This window comes from Excalfactoria chinensis, chromosome Z, assembly GCF_039878825.1.
Source record: "Excalfactoria chinensis isolate bCotChi1 chromosome Z, bCotChi1.hap2, whole genome shotgun sequence".
Lineage (NCBI taxonomy): Eukaryota > Metazoa > Chordata > Aves > Galliformes > Phasianidae > Excalfactoria > Excalfactoria chinensis.
In genome coordinates, this window is record NC_092857.1 from 60621243 (window position 1) to 60640926 (window position 19684).

Below are 19684 nucleotides of genomic sequence, written 5' to 3' on the forward strand. Positions count from 1 at the left end.
GGGTGAGAAATCCAGCATCATGCTGCCATGTGAATGGACTGCTGGTTAAAGCCCTTTGTTTACCTGGTAGGTGAATTTGTCTTCTGAGCTGCCATTTCTCTAATCCACCTGTGACACCTGCTTGGTCTTCATTCCCACAGGGAGCTGATGACACTTAATTTCTCTAACTCAAGGCATATCATTTAGTACATTTTGTATGCCAGCCCTGATTTTATTGTGTCGTGACCTTGTTCTCACGTTACTCATTTACATAATTCTTATTTTCTATCAAAATTATTTTTCAGGAAAGCATATTGTGATAGCTTTCTGGGTATAAAAATTCTAGGCAGTCCTGCTCCATTTTTTCCCAGTTACCCACTTCTGTAATGTAAATAATAATCAACAACGTGATGCATTTATTTTTCTGAGGTCTTTGTTAATTTTGGGTCTTGGAAAGGGAGTTCTTGCCTTGTCAGGAGAGTTGCATGGGAGATAGGAAGCGTGTGCCCTTTTGTTTGCAAATTTAATTCTCCATCCTGTTGTATTCGGCTGTCTAGGAGGCATAAGAGGAGTTTTTGCAGTGTTAGTATTTGCACATCTTTTATTTGTAACTTTTAGTCTGATCGCCAGGAAGGTGGTTCTTGCTTTGCAAGATTGCAGCTATCAGGTGTTAGACCATCATCATAATTCAGCTTCTCCCTGAGAGACATCTCCAGATTATATAAGTTATAAACTACAAGAAGTTTCTCATAAAAGAGACAACAAAAGCTGCCAGAACTAAGGTTTAAACACATCAAATTTCAGTCCCAAAGATTTTTTTGCAACTCCTTGCTAAAGTTTAGAACAAAATCAGATTGTGAAGCTGAATTCAACTTGATGATGGGTTGAATTTATAGCCATAGCATAGTCACTCAGAGCTCACAAATGTGCAGAAACTGGCCCTGTTAACTGAAGTTTGATGGTAAGCAAGAAGACTCCATCTAGGGGAATGTCCAAGTGGGAAAACTTTTATACATAAAGAGGGCTTGAAAGTGCCTTGGGGCAAATCTAAGCTTGTGTTGCTCAAAAACAGATATTTTCTTCAGCTGCTCAATTGAATTGTTTTTTACTAGCAATTCATAACACTAACCCCCAGGGTCTGTTGCTGATTTGGAGCTGGGAGTAGGGATAGAGATTGGAGGACAGAGAACTTTTATTTGAGAGGATCACACCGTCACTGAGATCATATCAAGTTATTTATTGTGTTGTTTGTATTAAGTGGAGATAGACAGATAAAAAAATTCAGTGTTGCAGGAATCTGGTGATCTCCAGAATGCTGACTGAAAGCTAATAAATGGAGCAGAGGATTGAACTGTTACAGGATTTTACTTACTCTTTTAAGATTAGTTTTAAGGGCATTATATCAGTTTAAGTAGAGGTAATACTCACGTTCCCTGTTGGATCAAGAACGTCAAATGGTCAACAGAGTAAAGAAGCAGATGAAAAATTATTTTCTACTTTGAATTTAACCAAGCTTCATCTGTGGGCCTTATCTTAACACAGTAAAAACCTTTAAAGTTAGTATGTGACAGTGGTGTCTAGTAATATAAGCAAAAAAGGAACATGAAGAACTGTTCCCTGACAGTAATAAAATCCAAAAGCAAGGCAATATTTGTTCTTTGATCCATAAAAGCCAGATTATGCAAACTACAGCTTCAGTGTCTGCCTTATTAGATAAAATGGAGCCTAAATTGGAAGGGAAACAAAGTGTTTGTTTGCTTTGGTGCATTTTCTTTTTTTTTCCCCATGCAGATATTCTTTTCAAGGGAAACAGACTGAACGGGTTGGCTTCTGAAGATCGGGCTTGATGTCTGGGAGGGTAGGAGGAAAGAGTTCAGTTAGAAGGGCCCCACGAATGTCACTGAGTTCAGCTGTCTGACCACTTCAGGGCTAAGCAAAAGTTTAGGTTCATTTTTAAGGACATTATCCAAGTTTTTTCTTGACAGGAGCGGGACATCAACCACCTCACTAGGAAGCATCCTCCTCTACTTGACTGCTCTCATGGGAAAGAAACTGTTCCTAATCTCTAGTCTGAGTTGGACTCTATGATCTCTAGAGGTCCCTTCCAACCCCTACAATTCTGTGATTCTGTGAACTCTGGAGACTTCTGATGTAATCATTCCTCTTCTTGAATACCTGCTACTGGTGTTTCAACAAATAACAAAACCTGAGAATTTCTATTGTTACAATATAAATCCTAGAACCATGGCACTTAAACTCAGTTGTGGTTCAGATTTGTTCCATTGGGCTTGGAAGAATCTATTTTTTCTAGCAGAGATTATGCAATTTGTATCCGGTCTTATTAGGGGATTTGGTTTGGTGTCACCTCGGACGTTTTGAGGAAAGGATACCAAAGGAAAGTTCCATGGCAAATCAAAGAGAAATATGGCCACTCAGTCAGGTTAATGCAATTATAAGTAGAGATGGGATGGGCCATGGACTATGCATAATAAAAGCCTTTTCTGAAGCCATCTCCTGTGCTGTGCTGATGGAGGGTCTGTTCAGTCTTGGCAGGCTGGAAGGTCTTTTCATTGCAACCCAAATACTCTTTTGACTAGAACAGTGGTTTGTGATCACCATTTTTGGTGGCCATTGCTGACAAACAGTTCACCATTTAGATCTTTACAACAATTACTCGTCTTCTTTTCCCTCCCACTCCTGGCTTCGATGTCTAAGAGAAATATCTCTTAAGCACTTGCCAGATCTTTTAAAAGAATTCTAAAGTTATTTCAATTTTCTTAAAAAGCTAATTCATAGAGGGCACGGGGTAGAACAGTTTTTATTTGCACTTGATGTTATTTTTCTCTGTGTGTGGGACTTTCTTAACTTCTGGGATAGCATTGCACATACAGCAACAGAGCATAGTAGTGCTTGTTCTGAAAGGGGCCTATGGGTGCTATTATCTTGTGAGCAATGCTAAATTAATACTGTTTGACACTCAGATTGCTTTCTCACTTGTCAGATTTCCCAAAGGAAGGTGGCAGAAGTGAGGGCTCTGACTACTAAATCTCATCTGGGTGCCATTCTGTACTAGGATCTGACAATAAGCTCACTGTTATGGTGAGCCCTATATTCATTAATCTCTGGAACTAGCACTGTCACCATTTCTGTCCAGATCCTATATGAAAAAACAAACAAACAAACAAAAACTAAGGTGTATGTTGGCCTTCTGCAGAAGTATATCTACAGTTGTACTTCAAGAAAAAAGCTTGATAGTTCAGATTTACACTGGCTGTGCTTCTATTTCTGCCCCTTACATGACACATGCTATGTAGTGATGGCATATCTGAAGCTTAAAAGTCCATTAGAAGTGGTCAAAGCCCCCATCAGAAGTTTGTTTTCAGCCTTCTCTGATTTGCCAGTACAAGCTCCTCTACAGAAGGAAACTGAAAACACAAAGGTTCCCCTGAAAACAGGGAAGCCTGCTTTAATTTAATTGCTTGACTTTTAAAATAAATCATTATAAGGTAGGGCGCCGGATGGAAGGAAAATATCTTTCACAGTGGGTGTGGTGAGGCACTGGAACAGGTTGCCCCATGATGCGGTTGATGCCCCATCCCTGGAGACATTCAAGGCCATGCTGGATCAGGCCCTGGTCGGTCTGATCTAGCTGTGGTGTCCCTATGCATTGCTGGGGAGGTGGACTAGGTGGCCTTCAGAGGTCCTTTTCCAGCTGTAAGGAGTGCATCATTGTATGATTGTAGGATTCTAAGACTGCTGGTAAGATGTTTTGGAAATGAAGACTCCATGCTGTGATGTCTGGTTAGTCTCTGTACATCTAGCCAGCAATCTTAATAGAGTGATTGCTTGTCTTTAATGGGAGAAACAACAGCTCAGTTTCTTCTCACACGTATCTCAATGTTAGCTGTGTCTAAACCCCCAGGCTGTTAACAAGGACATAAGCTAAGTTAGGAATGCAGATGAAGAAGTGCATGAGTTCTTCTGAAATGCATTTTTTCCTCAATCTAGAAAAAAAAAAAAAAAAAAAACAACCACAACCAACCAACCCCCTTGTAACCCCCCCAAAAAAATAAATACCAAAAAACCCAACCAAAAAAACATCAAATCAATCAAGCAAACAAACTCAACAGTTTTCCTGGAGGGATGCTGATGTGCATTGTCATTAATATTGCATCTCTTAGCACTGAACGGGAACACGGAGGAGGCTCATCTGTCATCTCCTTCACACATTGCAGTGAAAAGATGATGTACAGTTGCCTTGGCCATCAAGAGGAAGAAATGTTTTTCATGCTGTGCAGCTCATGGGCAGCTGACAAAGTTAAAAACATGGTTTCATGTCTGCTAGTTAGATTACAGATTCAATAGTCGGTTATTAGCTTCTGATCCAGAGCTTTAGGGGAACTTTCGTAAGTAACTTTGCTCTGAATGTCTTTTGGATTTGTTCTGCAGACTGGCAGCTTGAACGAGACACGGCTCTTTCACTGTTGCTAACAGGCACATCAGGAGCAGCAATCTAGTGGAGGAATTAATAGATCGGCGTGTCTATATTCACTTTGCTGTTCCATGAGCATTGTTTTGACTTAGGCTGAGCTGCATTTTTCAGTATAACGTGAAGATCTGGAAGTTGAGATGTATGCAGATTCTTCGCTGGAATCAGATTACTCGGGTTATTTCAGAATATCCAGAAATTAGACGCACTCCATTTGTTTCTTTTCTGAACAGATGGTGGAGTAGAATTTGAATCAGTGAAGTGATAGTGGGAGAGAAGATACAGTGGGGAGAGGATGGGGGGGGAGGGGGGAGAGAAAAGGGAACTGAAGTGAAACTTTTCACACTTCCCAGCTTTTTGCTGATTCCCAGCTTTTGTTTTTATAGGAAGATCCGGCTTTCAGATTTGTCGCCATTGCGCTCGGGTATCTATAAAATCAGATGGATAAAATCTGGAATACTCTGCATTTTTACTGGGTACTTAATGGGTACTCATAAAGCATTAGACTTCCACCTCTCTGACTTCTAAGTTCAGATCTATTTTAATGGGCTGATTGTTTCCTGTTCTACCTTCTCTGAAGTGACGGTGCTAAAATAAGGATTAATTTTCCCACTCTCTAAAATGAGATAACTGCATGAATTTAGCACAGTGCCTGACGAAGGCACATCAAAGCCACCATCACTGGCAAAACCCATGTCCTGGCTGAGAATTCAGCGTATTTTTAGACCATCCCTTTAAATGGTTTCTGTGGAGGTGTTTTTGATTTATGTCTCTGTTTTGTCTGCTGTTGTGGGATCACAGACCTGCCTATCCCAGAAAAATCACTGGCACAAAGCAGCCCTGGACACAGGGAAATTCTGCTCACAGGACAAAAGAACTGAACCCTGTGGTCTTCTTCACTGGGCTTAATTTCCTTCTAACATCAACTCTTGTGCTTAACGCAGGGTGTCCCAGAAGGGCTGAGGAACATGACTTAGTGCACCTTGAGCCTGCAGTTTTCACACTGACATCAGTGAAAAGCCAGAAATGCATTGCTGCAGATTAGATGGATGAGAGATTTCCCCACCCCCCAGGCAGCAAACCATTAAATGTTTATTTTTGTTGGCTTTTATTATTTCTGCTATATTGACTTGCTCCTCTTAATGTACCGTGCACTGAGGTTTTGGAAGGCTGAGCAGGGGCATTTGTTTCCAGGTACAGGAGGTTACAAGCTCAGTTGTGCTGCTCTTCTGCGTGCTCACTTTAACTCTGTCACAAGTGGGCTCAGTAGGTTGGGATGTACCAGACCTTTGCTGCTTGCTTACTGTTTTCTTCATTTTCTGTTTTTCCATCTCACTGTGCTCTCTTTGCTACTAAGTGCAGAACTACAATACCCAAATTCCCACCCAGTATCACCTCATTCCTCCCAAGGTCTCGTGGAAGCCAACTGAGTTGCTCATGGCATAAGCACTGGATACAAGGTTATCTGATTTTCTTTCTTTGGGAGCTTTTCTCTTTCTCTACTTGTCTTTCCTTCTATCTGTGCTTTGAACTGTGCTTCTGGGTCACATAAATGGTGGTGGGGCTGTTAATGAGACTTTGGCAAATTGCTGTGTGGGGTGAGCAGTCTAAACATGGCTAAAAAAGAAGACAATAAGCTCCCAGGGACAGATTCAGCAAAGCACAGCAAATGCCTGAGCAGAGAGATGTGAGTAGCCCAGCAGATTTCAGTGGGTTTATTGATGTGGATAAAATCATACCTGTGGTAAAATACTTGGCTGCACAGGAGTCAAGAGTCAGGGGGCTGTCAGAGCCTAGCATGGCTTTTGGCAGCCCCAGGGGCTGGCCTGCAGCTCTGACCTGGTGCAATTGCCAGCTGCTGTGCTGTGCCATGAACCTGTGCAGCAAGATTTCACATCAGAAAGTGCAGATCCAGGGGTTTTCAGAGCCAGCTTGGAAAGCAAGGAAATGTGAGAGCGCAGTTTTCGCATGTCTCTCTTCTTCTGATGGACGAGCAACACTGTGAGGCTCTCTAGCTTTGTGACCTGTGATGTGCTGGCAGGTGCAGCCTCAGGGCTAGAGATCTGAGTCAGCTCTGCTTGCCCCTTGCCACTCTTCCTGGCAATTTGCTGGCAGCGAAGCAAAGCTGAGTTAGGACAGTAAATTTTGAAGCAGTCCATATGGCAGCTTTGGGAAACACGGCTGTGGTCAGTTTTATGTTGGTGCCATCTGGTACACAAAACAGCATAAAGGAAGAGGATGAAATGCATTAAAAAAAAAAAAGCTAAGAAAGAAAGGTTTCAACTGAAGGTGTGAAGGTGCAAGGATTACATTATTTACCTTAACCCACTGTATTATGCACACATGATCTGTATCTTCCAGATCCCTTGGATAGCTTTCCAACTTATTTTTAAGCACTCCTAATAATACTTCACCAATTGCAAAGCTTTTGTCAGGCTGCCCCTATCTTACAGTGCAGAAACTTTCATAGCATTTTATCCAAACGCTTCAGCATACCACTGTCACCTAAAATACCCACAGTGCATCAAGCTGTAGGTGTTTGTGGGATCCTGTAAATGTCTCTCTGCAAATGTAATCTCCAGCAGCTCTTGTTGATTCTCTGATTTATTTAACAGGAACCCCTGTTGCCTTCTCTTGTCTCCGGTATCCCCCAATTCCATGCTCACCTTCCAAAGTCACCCCTCAGCTTTCTGCTGAAAGAGGCAGAGGACAAAATTGGAAGCATTTCGCAAGAGGTGAAATTGCATCTTTACCTCCTGTGGGTTTCATTTTCACTAAAAAAGCCCAAAGACACAGAAATCACTGGGGATCTCCCCCTGAGCGCAGGCTCTCAGGGTAGGCCCTTCAGGAGTGGTCCTGGTTGGCCATTTGGAGTCTGGTGGCACAGTCCCTCCGCTGAGCAAAGCCATTTTCTTTAGGCTCCTGTCCTCAGCATCTTTCAGAGTGGTAAACCTTCTCCAAGGAATCCAATGTGAGATCCCTGGTTCATAGGCGTTTCCTCAAAATGCCTCAGTATCTAAGGCAGGGAGCCAGTCCCACTTGATATTTTTTAAATCAATATTTCATTAAGCAATGCTTTTATGGCATTTCAGTATTCATCTATAATAACTAATATAAGCCTTTTATCTGTGCGTATCAAAGCACTTTGTGAAAGTCAAAGGCATAAAAACTCTGTATTAAAGGCGAAGAAAAATGAGGCGTGTGGAGGGATTATGTGCTTTGCCCAATTGCCCAGCCAATTAACGGATTAATTCTTAATCCAGTTCCATATCCACTGGGCCACGCTGCCAGATTTTATCTCCTAAACGTAAAATATTCTACATCTGGAAACATCTTACCAAGTTAATGACACAGTCATCTTGCAATTGAATTAATACCCTATTTTTAATTGACTTAAACAAATGTGTTCGATGAGGCCGTTTTTTTGCAAGCATGTATTTCGCTTCAGCACAAGGATCTCAGTCCAGGATGTATTTAACACTCAGCTGTCTGGCTGTGTTTTTTACTTCCTTTCTTTTAATGTCTCACTCTCCTCGTCTGAAAATACAACTGGGAGAGAAGTCTGTGTCACGCAGAGGAATTATTTCTAAGTTGTTTTATCACTAATGCTTGCATGAAGAATGCGAGTGGAAAGCAGCCGTATATACAAACCTAATGTTCTCCAGCTTTTCTGTATTTTTATAAGGGGTTAGCAGCTTTCTGTTCCATGGCAGGAAAGCAACCAAAGCAGAGAGACTTCACCTACACAAACACATTTTGTGAGATAATTATTCGACTAACATTACAGGGCTGAAAAACACCGAGACTCCGCAGCATCTGAAGACTGAATTCATTATGTCTTAAACAAGACAAGATTTTCCCCTGGGAATTTTATGTCTGTCTCTCTCTCCCTCTCTTTTTTTTCTTTTATTCCTGTATATGCATATATTTGTACACACACATATATATAGTTTACCTGTTCAGAAATGAGGCAAGGAGAATAGATCAGCTCTGCTGAAGTTCACACTTTTGACACTTCATTTCTTTTACTTCTGAAGACATAAAAAAGAAGAAGAAAAAAAAGTCTCTTGCTATTCCAAACATAACCTACTTCTCTTTATGTAGGCAGGCACACGCTTCTCCCCTCAGCTGAGACACGAGACCCTATTCTTAGCTCCACTTTCATTTACGTTGTGCCTTAAGGCAAGATGAGCAGGATATAACAGCTCTGTACTTACGACTGTTTTAATCTATGCAAAATTAGAGCTATCTGTAACATGATGGGCCATTCTGAGGATATGTGAAAGGATGTTAGAAACCTATTACAGAAACCCTATCTAAGGATGTAGAACCCTGGCAAGTGAGAAAGGAACATTAAAATTGTTTGGAAATATTTAGGAACAGTCACGCAGAAGGGGATTATAACCAGTCTGCTCGTTGGTTTGGTGGCAGCCACCAGTCAGGACTGCTGTGCAACAGAAGGGTCAGCTCCACGGATGATGCACTTCACACTGACTTGCACAAACGAGTCCTTGCATCATTCATTCACCATGCAATTTCTCCAGCGCTGCTTCCGTGCTACCTTTACACAGCCTCAGTTCTGCACCTTGCCTCTCCCTCCTGCCTCTGTGTGAGGATGAACAGAGAGCAGAACGAGCGCTCTGCTGGGGATATGACCTTCATTATACTAAATAAAATAAAATAGAAAATGGATTGAAAAACATCACAGAGAATCTGACTCTTTGTAAAGGAGTCCAGCTCCTTGGTGAAAATTCAGTCCATGCAAGTTTTATTTCAGATGCCCTTGAGGAGCCCACAACGTGCTGAGGAAAAGGAACGCTTTTGTAACAGTCCCTTCCACATCTCTAAAAGCGGGTGCCAGCAGCAATGACCACAGCTTTCTTGTTCATTCTGCAACACTTGGAACACTGGCTTGTTCTGTAGGAACTCAGCTGGTTACTGGTAATTCTGGGCAAGTAAGTGACCTTGGAAGATGGTGGGCCACCTCTTGGATGCTCTGGCCTTAAGTGTAGGCTGGGTGGACATGTTACATAGCTGGCAGATCTGTTGAATGGCAGTTTTTGTAAGTGCAAAAACCTGTGGGAGTTACCCCACTGGACAGGGTGCATGAGCAGCCCTTCCAGGTCACTGTGAGGCACAGCATCCCACAGAGTGGGGGAAGCATCTCCCCAGGTTGAGCATGTCTCACTTGACTGTCTGCCTCCTTTCTCTTTGCTGTCAAGATGTGCAGTCAGAGGAGGGCCAAGCAGCAGCGAGATGATTTACTACTCTTTTGTTCTCCCACCTTTCCATCAGGACGTTGTGGGGAAGTTAGCTGGTGATGGACTGCGGCTGGCCCCAGCAAGATCAGGGCAGCTGCAGGGCTTGACACAGGGCTGGGAGCAGGGCCCAGCTTGGCTTAATCTGCTGTGCTGCTTCAGCCCTGATTCAAGCAGCAGCTATATTCATTCCTAGTTTGGGGATTCAGAAGTAATTTCCCCTGGGTGATGAGTCTGGCAAAACGCTGAAATGGCTTTCCTGACAGCTTTTAAGGCCTTTAGATGACTAGTATCTGAACTCTGAGTTCTGGGCATTTGAGGAGTTGGAAAGGACCTGATCTTAGACCTACATAAATCAGGAGGCTAATTGAGCAATCTGGTTTTCTGCAATGGCGCATACCTCCATGAGGACAGAGATTCTGGCTTCGAATCAGCATTCCTGGCTGTCTCTGAGAAAGAGAAAGCATGGATTTCATCATTGCAACAAGACTTTTTGTAATTAGAGCTATTGGTGTGCACTGCAGCTGGTGCAGGAGCAAAACTGCCAGCTAGTTGGATGTCTCTCCTCTGGGTACCAGTGGTAGATGAAGAGGTAACCTCATAACTGACCATATTCCTTTGCACAGAACAAAACTGTTCTCTGGTTTCCACCTTTTTTAAATTTTTCTTTCTTTTTTTTTTTTTTTTTAAATTATTTTTATTTTATTTTATTTTATTTTATTTTATTTTATTTTATTTTATTTTATTTTATTTTATTTTATTTTACCTTTTATTATACCACACAAATTCCTTTCACTGTCAAACAGCAAACAAAAGGGAACATTTACAACTTAGACCTCTGCAGCCAGGGCACATAATCTGAGCCCAGAGCACTTAGAGGGACTGAATAGGAGATATGACAGTGCTGTGTAAAGACTGTGATACCTCACTGTGGCACCTCACTTTCCCAGGAATTACTTTCTTATGTTGTATGAAGTTGAACACTGGATGCTGTGGTGCCTGTTATCCCATAAACAGCTCTCTTCCTTCCACACAGGTCTGATCCAAGACTTCTGAATGGTGTTGGAGGCACCATGCTACTGGAGGTTATTTGAGATGTGAAGCTGTGATTTCTCATTGTATTTGCATTGTCACCAGTAAAGAAAATGTTATGAAGGACTGGGATGGGAATGGGATGTTATGATGGAATGGGGAGAGCGGTCTGCCATTTCTTTTCTCTCTCCCAATGGTGCCATTTTTTTTTGAGGCTAACAAGAGGAAGGTAGTAAGAATCTATTTCAGTCACCTGAAGTCAGCAGATGTGACAATTCGCTGAGCGAGCAGAGCATCTATGTGAGAAGGTGCTGCATTCACAGTCAATTTTCAGTGCAGAACTTTGCTGGTGTTTCTCACTCCCAGGAAGAGATGACTGTTTTGAGGAAAGGCACATGTTTTCTCCCCAAGGAACAAGAGGAAGGTATTTGCTGAGGACCTGGCTGCTGATCTCCGGTGTTTTTACATCACTCACCACTTGCTAACCCTCTCAGAATGGCAGTCAGTCTGCAGGCACGGTTGGGCAAGTCTGTGCTGGGCAGATATTGTCTCTGGTATGAGCATTCCCTGATGCTTGTCTCAAATGTGAATTTGTTTGCCTAGAGGATCTCAGCTGTTTAAAGAGGGAATCTCTAGGATTGTCTTGGTGACACTGAGACACCTGTCTTGGGGTGAGCACTGCAGTCGGCCTGGACCACAAGTTGAAACACATCTAGGCTCATTCCCCTGGTCCAGACCGTATAGCCTTGCTGGCACATCCTGCGTCAATGGTGTGGACTCTGGAGAGCACAGGCTGCTGTCAGAATTATTGCTGTGACTTCTGCAATGCTCAGCGTGGATGTTTTATTGCTACTGTGGAGATGGGAAGCTGGCAGCAGATTAGCTGTGGCACCTCCAGAATCCCCTATATGACCAGCGTTGGCCTGGTCCTTGTAGGCATAGCTCAAAGTGCTGCCTTTGAGAAAGGAATTATATTTATCCTGGGGGATTTTGCTGTCCCTTCAGGAAAAAATATGAAAACTCCTTTAAAAATGTATGGTTTGCATGTTGATGTGGTAGTGAGGCTTTCCTGAAAAGAGGCAATCATCTCATGGAGGTACTGGAGCAGGTCCAGAGAAGGGCAACGAGGCTTGTTAAGGGCTTGGAGAATCAGCCCTATGAGGAGAGACTAAGGAAGCTGGGGCTGTTTAGTCTGAGGAAGAGGAGGCTGAGGGGAGACCTTATTGCTGTCTTCCAGTACCTGAAAGGTTCTTACAGTGAGAGTGGGGCAGGTCTATTCTCACTACTGACTTGTGACAGGACGAGGGGAAATGGCCTCAAGTTGCGCCAGGGCAAGTTTAGGTTGGATGTTAGAAAGAACTTCTTTACAGAAAGGGTGGTTAGGTACTGGAATGGGCTCCCCAAGGAGGTGGTTGAATCGCCATCCCTGGATGTGTTTAAGAGCCGCTTGGATGTGGTACTCAGGGATATGATTTAGCAGAGGTTTGTTGTTGTGGTATTGTTTTGTGGTTGTTTTTTAAGAGATAGGCTACTGGTTAGGCTGCGGTTGGACTTGATGATCTTCAAGGTCTTTTCCAACCTGAGTAATTCTATGATCTCCACTGTCCCCTGGTGAACAAGCAAAGGGATTTTAAAGCACTGGAAAAGCATTTGGGGGGGAAGGGGAGAAGAGAGAAGGCCAGTTCCTGGAATTAGTTATTGAAATGGGTCTTGACTATGCATTTTATTAATCCTAATTAAATATTCATAACATTAGGTCACTTTCAACTGTCATGTTGTCATTGGTAATGGTATTAAAGTTTAGTAAGTAATATTTTTAATTAACTAGTCCGCGCAATTGCTTCTGTCGAAACCTAATTGTAATTTTCCAGGCAGATTATCTTGAGATATGTCTATAGGGCTACGTATTGCATCTGCACTGACCACTACACACCTTGGTTCTTCTTCTTCACAGGTGCTGCTGTACCTTATTAATGAGCCTAGTGGCAAAGCCTTGTGAACATGAGATAAATGTGTCGTGATGTATGGACAAGACTGGAGCCTGGAAACAGCTCATTCAGCTTCTCTTTCTGTGCTAAAAACGGTGTAAAACTCTTCCTCTATCCTGGAGAATAACTGGTACTCTTCTCAAAGACAGCGCCAGCTGAACTTAATGTGCTGTGTCTCGATGAAGAGATAAAATGAAGGGTGCGGTTGAGGGGACAACCAGCAAAACCTCCAGCTTGAAAGAAAAGCAGAAGTCTACACTGAGTGTGCTCCACTGCTGCTTCATTAACAAACATTAACAAATACTTGTTATTTACTGTTGTTCTACGTTATTGAGAGCTCACTGGTGCAGCAGCCCGGTTCAAATTAACTGTGGAGTTCTCAGAACTGAAAGAAATACCTTCAGAAAGGAGGCTGAGGCCAACGTGCTGCTTACAACTGCACAGCAGCTTGACACCACTTCAGCCCAAATTTCAAGCCGAATATCCACTCAGCGGGAGATATATTCATTTTAAATTAAACATGCCAGGAATCGGACTTCAAAGGGAACAAGATGAATTTGTTGTTTCCACAGTGGAAATCCCTCTGTCTCCATCGGTGAATGTTGGCTCTGTGTTTTTCCTACTGAAATTAATTGCTATCCATGCTAAACTAGGGCAATTAGGGCCTGAAAGCTGCTGCGCAGTGGGACTTGGTGGGGGAATGAGGAGGGAGACGGGGGAAAAAAGGGTGACCAGCAGCAAGCCAGCCTTTATCAGGCACAGAGAAACAACAGGGCCATGAGAGCTCAGGAAAAGGAGGTCTGGTCTGGGTCTTTTATTATTTATTTCTAGCTATAGTTGCAGAACACAGGAAATCACTTACATTTTAAATTAAACCTTTGTTTGCCCTTTATGTGATCTTGATATGTGTGAGAAGGAAGTGTGAATGTATTAGTAAAAAATAAATTGATTTGTACCACAGAGTAAGCTTTCATAAATAAGGAGCTGTGTTGTGCTTGTCTTATGCAGATTGCATTATACTATTGAGGTCAACATCGTTTGCAAACGTACAAGCAAATCTCATGCAGGAATTACTGGGTGAAGTGCAATTCCCAGGAGGATGTGGAAGTTCACCCACTCTCCTCTGCAAAGCCCAACAGCCCCAGTAGGCAGGCAGGGGCTCAGGGCTATGCTGTGCCTCCTCACCCTCTTCTTCCCCTCTCCCATGTGCCAGAGAAGCACAACAGGTGAACCTTCCAAGGCTGCTTTATGTTCCCAGATATGGCTTGCCAGTTTATTATACCAACCACGTCTGTGTGAGTAATGTACCTTATGTGTCGTCATGCCCGATGCTGATGAATACACAGTGATATATTTCAGCTCCAAAGAGCATCCCAATTAATTTGCCTCTTACGGTCTTTTGCCCCGGGACCAAGAGCCTTTTCTCCACTGCTGTGATTGCTTTCCTTGCCCCCTGAACCAGAAGAAAGAAGACAGAGAAGCCATGCTAGTTAGCAAATGAAACTCTGTCCGCTCCACACCTTTACAATTAAATTTATTCCAAAGACATCAGCATTAATTTAGGGGGAAAAACAAAACAAAACAACAAAGAAAGTCAAACCCTCACTATTCTGAAATTCCAATCACTTTCAGGGAAGAAGGAATGAGAGCTTGCAAGCAGTTGCAAAAGAGGATTTTATGTTATTAGATGTTGCTCTCCTACCTTGGATATTTAATCAAATGCCCAGTCCTGCTCTCACATAAAGAGAAAGATTAATCATCACACTTATTAATTATGTTCCTCATCTCATTTGTGCTGGAGCCACCTTTTCTCTTTCAATGGTGGGGAAACTGCTGTCTTTATCTCCCAGTTCTCCTTTTCCGAGGGCTTACATTGGGATCCTAAGTGAACGCTGGGCACTCACAATTACTGCTTATTGTGTATGTGATGAGTTGACCACAGGGATGAGCTTTTCTCTTCAACCCACTGTTTTTAATAAATATTTTACCTCACAGTACTGAAACACTAGTTATGCATTTTCATGAGCGACTGCACATAAATCTTCTTAACAACTCTTAGAGGAACAGGGGCTGTAAAAACACTATGCCTGGCTGGGCACATGGGTCATCTCATGTTTTGTTTCTCTTTCTCCTGTTGAGTACTTTCATGGATTGAATGCAACGTTTAAGAATAAAAATGGTGCTATCCTAGATTCCGTTCACATCAGCCAGTGCAGAAGCTGGATGTGACTGGAGCGCATATGATGTGCTCGTCGGCTGATTATCATTTAGTTTGGGTAGATCCCTATGATAAAAATTGCTCCAGTTTGGGAAGTATTCAAAAGAATTCGCATTTGTGTTTGGATGTGTACCAAGATCACATTTGGTGTTTTCCGTCTGAAATTTTCGTAGTAAACTTAGCATCATGTATTTAAAGTTAAAATGCGTTCTAAATCTATCTTGATATGTAAATATTAACAGGATTAGTGTTGCTGTGCAATACGAGCCCAAAGTTCTCAGAGCTGTACAGGAGTTGGTGGGGCCAATCAGTGAGCCCTGTGTGAGGAGATCTACTGTCAGAGAGCAAGGACATCACCAAAGAGATGCAAGAGGTTTTGCCTTGGTGCTCCTCATGGAGACACTGTGAGCAGGGAGTGAGACCACACAGCCACCTCTAATGGAGGCATTGCAAAAAGGCATGTTAAAATAAATGGATAAAACCAAACATTCTTAGCACCAGATGGTGTTTATCCAGGAGTCCTGGGAAAAAATAAATAAATAAATAAATAAAAAGAAAAGAAAAATCCAGCACACACCACAAATAAAATATTTCTGCATTGCAAACTGTGTGTCATCTGGCACTACATTCAGCTCAGGTATGAGAGAGATTGAGGTGGAAATGCTTTGGACAGCAGAGAACCTGGGAGATCACGGTCTGTGAAGACATGGTTGCAGGTCTGAGAAGGGATGTGGGTGTAGAGGGAAAGATCAGCCCTGACAGCCAGAAGAACTCTGAAGGATTTAGTGGTTGCATTTGTTTGGGCTACGTATCTTTTAAGACAACGCTCAAGAAGTGAGAAAGGCTACTGAAGACCCACATCTATTATGACACAGAGACCGCCCCCAAGAGAGATGACAGAATGGCCCGGGTTGAAAAGGACCACAGTGCTCAACTAATTTCAACCCCCTTGCTATATTCAGGGTCGCCAACCGCCATACCATTATTTTCAAGGGCCTGAAACCAGTCATTTCTACACCAAGGAGAATACAAGCAAGCTGGTGGCGGGCGCTGGGATGCCTGCCATGGCTTGTTTCTGTGGCTGAGGAAGCAGAAGATGTACCCAGACAGCTCCTAGATGTTTTTTCTCTGCCTGCACTTGTTTTACATGCTGGGACTTGAACCTGGATCAGTTGCCCTGCAGGGCGCTCTATCTGAGCTTCTTCCCTTCCCTATCTAAGAGCATTACCACTCTTCTCCCTGAAGAAGAGACTTATACTGTCCTTGTATTATCCACGTGAAGAATAAAACTGTACACCAAAATAAAACAAAACAAAAAACAGAAAAAGATCAAGATTAACAACGTGTAACTCCTTTTTTTCCCTATTATTATGTGTATTATTTATTGCCTTATTATCCATAACATAAAGAATGATGCCATTAATAAGGGCGTGTTGGTTGCAATAGCTTATTGTTTTTATCCTGGTGACTTTTCCTTCTTATCATGAGAACAAGCAGAGGATTTGCATCTATTTGACATTTGAAATGTTCTGTCTGTGCAGCTCTGTGCAGCATCATCCAGGCTAAGAAAAGCCCGTCTCAGTCCTTAGGACAGGTGCAAGATTAAGCATCAAGCATCTCACTTCTAAAATTGCTTGTGATTGTTTTCTCCTCCACAAACATCTGCACAGTTAGCAAAAGCTAAATTGTCTCAGACAGAAATTGCTATATCAGAGCCTAGTGCTACTTGTACTGTACTTTACGCAGTCAGGCACTTCCACTCATCTTTCCTTGTCGGAGGTGAAGCAGCAGACTGGGCTTTCTCTGCAGACAGAGACAATAAAATCAGACAGGACTGCCTGGTGAATGGCTGCACCTTGGAGCTGGGGAGAAGCACAGGTTTCATGGTGCAACACCGCCATAGAAAGTAGGTTTGGAAAAGCCAGCTGTGGATCCTGGCTAGAAATACAGACTATGGACTTAAGGTAGTGTTAGCTTGGCAGAAATGTCAAGTCTGTATGTGCACTCTGCACCAGCTCCAACACATGTGGGTGCACATTCCCCCGAGATGGGAGACAACAATAAACCCACCCATCAGGGATGAATGCTTACAGGGATGGAGCCCAGCTCACATCGCAGGCAGCGTGGGCTCAGGGATGTGGCTTTTGCACAGTGATTTGGAGGGAAGCACCTGATGCCTTCACCATTAATTGCCTTAATTAGTCCATTACCTTCCTCTAGGGATAGTTTTCTCTAGAAAGAAAAGACGTCATCTCTTGAAACATTTGACTGATGGAAAAAAAACTCTAGCGTCAGCTTTAAAAAAGAAAAAGAAAAAGAAAAAAAAGTTCTAAATTGAACTATCATATTGACAAATTAACATTTAATCCTATTGCTCTAATTCAATCATTTGCCTGTGCATTAGGATAAGAATGATTTGCATAATAGTCTTCAGCCTTCTGTGTAGAAACAACATATTTTGATATTTGCTTGTGCTAAGTGGGATCAAATTGCAAACAGGCTGGCAAGCAGTCCCTCTGGAGCTGCACTGGCTCTGGCTCTGCCAAACAGCCCTTCCCTGTGGGCTGCCTTGCCTGGTGTTGGTATCCTTCCTTGGGAATCTGAAGAACCAAGTAGAATCGTGCTTGCCCCAGTCAGAGTGGTTAGACTGCACTTGCCTGTGTTTATCACAGACTGTGCCATCAATGATGTTTTTTAGCAAGACAGCCTTTGTGCGCGGTGTTTTTCTTCCTCAGAGCAGGGTAAGTCGGTTCATGACCAGCAGGACTGACAGTTTTTTGTATCTGCAGGGATGTCAACCAAAGAGATGGATGTGCCACATTTTCCTGAGGGAAGGTAGGAGGTGTTCATTCCTTTGATGACTGCAGGGCTTGGTGGGGCCAGGCATGGTGCAGGTGTCCCAGAAACCTGTGCCTGAGTTGTGAGTTGGACCAGTGTTTTCTGAGACTGTGTCCCTCCCTGCTCTGTTGCCCAATCAACCCTTCCTCCACAAAGTCCCATTAAGTGGAAGGAAAACACACATCTGTCATTCCACCATCACTGCACATCACATTGGTGTTCTGCAGGTGTCCTTCCACTTCACCTGCTCTTTCAGTTCCCTCTGGTAGGCATTTTCGTTTTGTTTTGTAGCCATATTTTATATACTGCATGGAACACTCCGTGGAAATGTTGCACTCAGTTCCCGTGTCTGGTGGATAACATTTTTCCAATTGATTAAATAACCAGATTCATCTAAAGGCAGAAGTCCTGTGTCACTTACTATGCATGACTTCAGGCACCTGTGATGCTGTAGCCCCTTGTGGCAGATCAGTAACTTCATATCACCAGGAAAATCGCCTTTTCTCCTTTCTTTTTGTTACACGATTATTTTCTGGTGTCCAGATGCTTTTCAGGAGGGTCTTTTCAGGGATCTGTCATTCCTCTAGCTCAGCACTGTAGTTCTGAGAGTAGTGCTATGCAAATACTGAAGTAAAAAGCAAATCTAGACAATAAAGACAACTTGCTTTCTGACTCATGGTAGACTTCTTCAGGCTTTCCTTTTTTTCAGTTGCATTCTTTCTTTTTTTTTCCTTTCTTTTCCTCTTTTTCACTCTTTTTTCTTTGTCTCCTTCTCTTCACAATTCTCCTTGGAATGTTGTGCTTCTGCTGAGCAGGACAGTGAGATCACACCATCTGCAGATGTCCATAGCATGTCATGCTCTCCAATGTATTCTAATACATGTATTTTACTAGGATGCATTCTATGTGTTTAATTCAAATTAATACTCTTTGAAGAAAAAGCCCTTGTGGGTGTTTTAATTTTCTGGCAGCTATCAATAGCCTGAGGAGTGCTTGTTGGAAGAATGCGTTTTAGTGTTTTATCCTCTCCACTGCTAAATTGTATGCAAATTCTCTGATTCTAAGCAAACTCAATTTTCTGTTTGGAGGTGATGATAGTGCTTGTGCTGCATGTGATTGCTTCTGTGAATTCCCCCATGCCAGTGCCCCAGCAGGGCAGGAAGGCAAAGGCCTGAATTTGTCTGATACGTGCTGTGTTCCGTACCTCTGCCTTGCTGCCTTCCCCAGGCAGGGCTCTGTTTCCTTCCCAGAGAGCCACTGTCCCTCTCTCCGTCTCTTCTGCATCCTCTCTATCACGTCTGCATCTTCTGTATCAGGCCCCACCTCCCAGCCCCATCCCTCTGCTTCAAGTCATGACAGCTCAGCCGCTCTCTTACCCGTTGCCTCATATTTGAATAAAAGCCATAATGGTGTGTTCATACTGCAGCAGCAGATGCTTTTCTCCTTTGGGAATCATAATGTTTTGAGACCCCCATAACATACAGGCTTTTTGGACACATTACATAAGCCAGCATGATCACATAGTATTTCTCCTCTGCAGTTAGAAATCATGCATAAATTCAAAGCAGAACCTCTTACCAATGTAAGGGGTTAATTCCTTGTTGTTGTTATTGCAGGCCCTTTATTTTGTTTTCACAGGCTTAGCCAGTTCTGTAAAGCCCCCAAGGCACCCTTGGCAAGACAGCTTTACCATGGGTCAATCTCTGTGCTGGGCACAGCCAGAAACAGAGTGCAAGCACTCGGTGGGACACCGGGCCATGCTGCTGATAACCACTGCTGACAGCAAGCGAGCTGCGCCTTTCTGCTGCTTTGTTTGCTCTCCCAGATAACAGCTCATTATAGGAGAAGGCAATAACTGCTGCTGGAGCGGACACGGCACCCT

The 19684-nt window shown here is 43.0% G+C and overlaps 1 protein-coding gene across 2 annotated transcripts in view; it reads left to right on the forward strand.

Annotated features, from left to right (window-relative positions):
• Positions 1-19684, forward strand: part of COMMD10 (COMM domain containing 10) — a 133811-nt gene that overhangs the window by 101288 nt on the left and 12839 nt on the right. Inside the window, exon 8 of one of the 2 annotated variants that reach the window (XM_072360492.1) lies at positions 12713-13701. The exons of the other annotated variant lie outside the window; for it this stretch is intronic. The gene's annotated coding sequence lies outside the window, so the exon portion shown is untranslated. Of the gene's footprint in view, positions 1-12712; positions 13702-19684 lie in introns of those variants that run through there. 2 annotated transcript variants of the gene reach the window in all.